Source organism: Phodopus roborovskii, unplaced genomic scaffold (assembly GCF_943737965.1).
Source record: "Phodopus roborovskii unplaced genomic scaffold, PHOROB, whole genome shotgun sequence".
NCBI classification, from domain to species: Eukaryota; Metazoa; Chordata; class Mammalia; order Rodentia; family Cricetidae; genus Phodopus; species Phodopus roborovskii.
This window is the reverse complement of record NW_026126611.1, coordinates 7,420,543-7,426,046: the sequence shown is the minus strand read 5'-3', so window position 1 is coordinate 7,426,046 and position 5,504 is coordinate 7,420,543. Positions and strand designations below refer to the sequence as shown.

The following is a 5,504-nucleotide window of genomic DNA, read 5'->3' as shown; positions in this document are numbered from 1 at the left end:
ATTTCCCCAGTTTCACAAAGGGCATCTGTAAACCCTAAAAATAGCACCATATTTAATGATGGAGAAGTCGATGTTTCGCGTCTAACACTGGGAGAAATGCCAGGATGCTGTCCTGTCTGGTTAATGTAGCTGCTGCTCTGGCACCCACGTGTAGGCCCAGCATGAGTTGTTACATCCTGTCAATGCCACCATCTTTGGCTCAGCTCAGACTTCCCCTCCTGTGTGGTTGTTTCTGATACAGTTGCAGATTCTCACTTCCCTAACACAAACCCCAACATATCACAGCTCACAGCTGCTAACTGAGCTCTACCCGCCACCACGTAAACGTTTCCCCTCCGGAGGTGCTTTCTGTAAACTAGCCTGTCCATAACCCTGAAGAATACTCAAAGGGTAAACACGAATAAAGATGTAGTCTCTCTGCCCCCCTTCTCCCCGGCGCCTCCTCTCCTCCAGACTCCCCAGCAGCCTCCTCTAGTGACCTTTACTCTCTCGGGGACCCCTGAGTAATACATGTTTTCTGTTTGGTGAATACCAGTTTCGGTTCCTTGTTCTGGCTCCCTTGCTTGATAACCTCACACTGTTCCCCTTGACGGGGGCCACCTTGCCGGAGGGTCACTGATAACGGCAAAGTCCCGTTCAGGGCTGAGCCTTCATCCATCCGTCTCTTATTCTCAGCATCTCGCACAGTTGTGGAACCCTGCAAGGATAGGCTTCTCCATGTAAGTGTTTGTCTGGAGTACGTACATAAATATTTAAAAAGTAGTTTGATGTTGTGTCCGTTTAGCAAACCGGCAGTAGCAGGGCCCTCCACCTCAGGGCCCAAGATTTCTTATTCACATTTTGACTGGTTTACAGTACAAGGCATGTGTTATCTCTTGTGAATCAGGCCTCCAAGTCAGGCACGGAATGGTTGGTAACTCCAGAGAAGCTCTGCCACCGTCGTACCAACGGACACATCTTGCCTGGCAGGTTGGTATTTATTATAGAACGCCAAGAATTCATTTTTTAAATTCTAGGCTCAAGGAAAATATATTGAGAGTTATGAGAGGGAAAAAAATCTACAAACATAGAAAGCAAAAAGCATAGAACATAGATTACAGTTTTGAATTACAATTGCACATATAAGTTTGAGGAAATGGCTTTTGGTGGTGAAGGAAATATATACATACACACTCATCTTTTTAGAAAAATGGAAATAGAAAACACACATGTCTTTTCTACCAAAAGAAACTAGGATCCCTCTGAGAAATGTCAGACTGCAGAGTTAAGACAGGAGAAGTCTAACATGAGCCCGGACGATGGGGCTGAGTCAAAGAGCAGGAAGCAAGTGCCAAGGTACAGGGGAGTTTAGTTGGAACAACTTCAATATCAAAATAACTATACATGTTGATAAATAATAACCCACTGAATAAAATACACACCTCAGGCCATGCTGGTCCAAGCACACCAGAATGTGCTGACGGTTGATAATGAGACAGAGGATACGTTTCTTTATGAGAAAGTGAGAAAGAAAAAAGGGAGAGAGAAAGGGGGGGGAGGGAGGAAGAGAGGGAAGGGGCAGGAAGAAAGAAGCAAGCAAGGAAGGAAGCAGGCTAGGAAATCACCAGTGTGTGTTCAAATCAGTTACCGTTTTCACTGTTAGAGCTGTTAAAGGAGAACTAGTAACTTCAAATTGGAAAAACCTCCTTATCCCAGTGTTCAAAATGAGCATCGCGGATTACTGGACAAACTGACGTCTTTTGACAGGATACCGAGAAAGACACAGCATCTCTTCATCACAGCTCTATCAGAAGGCTGGAAGTAACATAGCTTATTGGAAAAAGGTATGTTTATGTTATTAAAAAAATCATCAGATCTTTAGAGTGTAAATGGCTATATTACATTCGGAAGTAAACCCAGAAATTAGTCTATATTAGAACAAATTAGAAATGTATTCTTATTGAGGGCAGACATCATATGAACAATAGAAAGTGACAAAAATGAAAAAATTTAAAAGATGTACAATTTCTTTTTCTTAATGACTCATCTATAATGACATATACCCTCATTTTTTCTTTTATATCCCAAGTAGGAATGACCTTCAGATTTTACTGGCTTGCACTTATCAGATGTTTGCAAGGGAACAAACACATGCAGATTTCCCCTTCTGGATGTCAGTGATCAGGCTATTGCTAAGAACCCCGCAGGAACCAGTAGACAGCCCGATAAACACATTACTTTCTTCTTTTTATAATATGCCTAGTGAAAACTAGTAAATTGAAAACAACGAAAGCACAAATAACTTCTCCTGCACACCGGAGAGTTTTGCACGCTAAACCCAAAGGAAACCTCCCAGTCACCGGGCTAAGTGGAGCCCACCTGTAATCCCAGCATGAGGGAGGCAGAACCAGGTGGCTTAGTGTGAGTTCAAGGTCAGCCTGGTCTACACAGTAATTAAAGGCCAGCCAGGGCTACATAGAGAGCCTTTGTCTCTGAGATGATGATGATGATCATAAATCTCACATCGAACCTTTGAGGTAGACAGTATCAGTTACATCGTCCAAGAGAGTTTTGTTCTTGTTGGGTGCCCACAGTCACTTCCCAGAACCCAGAGACAAAATAAAAGTGGTGTAGGTTGTTTCACTAAGTTTAACCCTGAAGTAACAACAGGCATTTTCTCTTTGAGCTTGTCTTGTCATGCAGCCGGGGCTGACAAAGAACTAACCATTCTCTTGCCGCTTCCTCCCACACACCGAGACCCCAACCAGGACCAGCTTCCCAGACCCATTCTTCACACACGAGTCCCAGACCCATTCTTCACACACGAGAGCCGAGACTTCTGAGATCCTCTCTGCATTCTTCCAAGGACCCTCTGACTAAGCCCTGTTTCCAGAAGGGAAACAGAGCTTCTTTGTCTTGCGTGGGCTCTTTGGCCAGCGAGTGGGTGTGGAGTGCGCAGAGCAGGGCTTGAGGGAGCCCAGTTGGAACCCAGCTGCAGTTGGAGCCTCAGAGCCTCGCTGTGTGCACCTGCCGTCTGCCCCGGGGCCTGAAGTCAGAAGAGCCTTCCCTTTACATCAGAGCAGGTGCTGCTGTGGCACGCTTTACAATTCATCAGCAACATCACCTGGGACCTTTGCGGCTCTGCGTGCATCGTTTTTTGTCTTCCCTGGAACAAGCACCTGCATGTGGGGTGCCAGGCTTGGCTGTGTTTGTCCCACACTCCAGATTTACCCAGCTCGGGCAGACAGAGGGTAACACCACACCTTCACATGGGCTCATTCTGAGAACTGGAGGCCCAGAAGGCAGCAGTCCAGCTGGGACGGTACCCGCCCGCGGTTTCAGCCCACAGCAGCCCAGGAATGGCGTTTTTGCCTGCTGCCTGCCACCACTGTCCCGTGTGCCACAGCTGGAGCCTCGTGAGCGCCTGTCCCTGAGTCTGTTTGCGAAGAAATAGCAGGCAAACCCAAATGGATATTGTTTACAAAATGCGTGGCCATTCTCTCTCATGACTCCAAGATGAACAAACGCAAAGAGAGGACGAAGAGTCCTAAGACAAAGGACAAAGTTTGACTCTGGGCTGCTCCTGAGCCGGGAAGTAAACAAGAGAGGATATTATCTAGGTAACCGATGGAAGTGTAATACAAACTGCTCTCTCTCTCTCTCTCTCTCCCCCCCCCCATCTCCTCACGCTTCCGCTTCCAATTGCATGTATACACACATGCACTCACCCAAACACATACACACATGCAAGATAGCAGGCTTGAAATGATTCTATTGTTTTTGTTTTCTGGTTAAATGACCAGTGTACAATGGTGTGCATATGTAAAAGGAATCATGTGGCATGATCTCCATGGCTCTCACTTTATGGTGGTGGGAATTTGAGTCATCGTACATTCTTTCCATTTATGTGTTTCAAAGTGTGGTGTTATTTTATAAACATATTGAAGCAACATTTTTTTGTGTGTGAAAGGACAGAAAATTCTCTTGAAAAATTATCTAATTTTTTAAATTGATTTATATTTTATGTGTGAATCCTCTGCATGTAAACCTGCACACCAGAAGAGGGCATCAGATCCTATTACATGTGGTTGTGAGCCACCATGTGGTTGCTGGGAATTGAACTCACAACCTCTGAGCCCTCTCTAGCCCCTGAAAACACTATCAGAAAACTTCTCATTAAAGTGTCCTGCCTTACCTCGGTTTGTTTCCGTGACATGCTAAGTGTGTTAACTATAAACCCTTTGCATTTTGATACTAAACTTTCCCAGATCCACTGAATATACATACAACTATGAGCGGAGTCTCTGGGTTGGGAAGAATTAGGGTATCTGATTTTCTGCAGAATTCTATTTGGAATGAAATGTTTCACTTTCAAGTTCTCTAGCGTTCTCCCAGGACTTGGCTCTTTACCACCCTGAGTGCACATCTGTGCCAGCGCGGAGAGATGTACACAGGACAAGGTATCAGTCCTTGTGCAGTGAGTAGGGCCATCTTCCACGGTGGCTGCCTCAAGGTGTCTGAAGGCTAACGAGGAGGCTTGTGGGACGCTTTGAGAAGCTCAGATGAGAGAAACCTCCAGTGTTATTTTTAAAACAGTCCTTGCTGAGTTTATCAAGTCAGCCAAGAACAGGAAAGACCACTGGCATCAGAGATACCACCGATGCAAGGAGGGTAGCTGTTGGCTCTGAGCGCCAAAGATGGTGACAGCTTGGGTTTACTTGAGGGGGATGGTAAAACTGTACAGTTAACAGGAAGGCGGTAAGTGCTCTTAACCGCCGAGGCATCTTTCCACCCCCCTAGATATAATTTTAAAACAAACAATTCCTTTCCTTTTATATGGAAATGCCAAATACAAAAGTAAGCACACTTGATGGGTAAGTCTTTGTACACACTTTGGTGGACAGACTCCTAGTGTCCACACCCCTGAGGTCTCCCTTTCACCTTGCAATCTGTGATTTGCTTTCTGGCTAATAGGGCAAGTACATTTGACCCTATCGTATAGAGCCTGCTTGCTGGCAGACTTTCCTTGTTGGCTTAGTGGATTCTGGGAAATGCCAAGGTGATAATGAACTACAGCTAACCTCTAGGAACTGCAGATGCCCTCTGGGAGCTGTGGACAATTTCCAGTGGCCAACCAGCAAGAAGCTGGGGGCTGTCCTACGCATGCACAAAAAAACGAACTCTGCTAGTGACCTCAATGAGCTTGGAAGCTAATTCTTCTGGTGGTCATGAGGACACAGTCTAGTCTCTGCCTTGATGGTGTGGGCAGAAGACTGAATAAACTAGGATACCTGAACCACAGAGGTTGTGAGGTACACATGTGTCACAGGCCCCAAGTTTGTGATAATTTGCAGCATTGGATAACAAAACACACTCGCATCGCCCAATGTCAACACTTTCCAAGAGTTCCCGGAGTTCCTGCTAGCTTCTTGTGTGTGGGAGGTGGATAGGCTGAAGTGTCTAAAGGTACAATCTAGGCTTTTTAATCATTTCACTTGCAGATACTTTTAATATGCATCTCTAAA

The 5,504-nt window shown here is 45.5% G+C and overlaps 1 long non-coding RNA gene across 2 annotated transcripts; it reads left to right on the top strand.

The window, feature by feature from the left end:
- The first annotated feature begins 605 nt into the window (after positions 1–605).
- Positions 606–3,931, top strand: LOC127237747 (uncharacterized). 2 transcript variants are annotated; one of them, XR_007835869.1, is made up of 3 exons: positions 606–719; positions 887–969; positions 1,747–3,931. It is a non-coding gene; the product is annotated as an uncharacterized LOC127237747 (long non-coding RNA). The 2 variants fall into 2 exon arrangements; XR_007835870.1 differs by having other exon boundaries at positions 1,696–3,931.
- Positions 3,932–5,504: the final 1,573 nt, after the last annotated feature.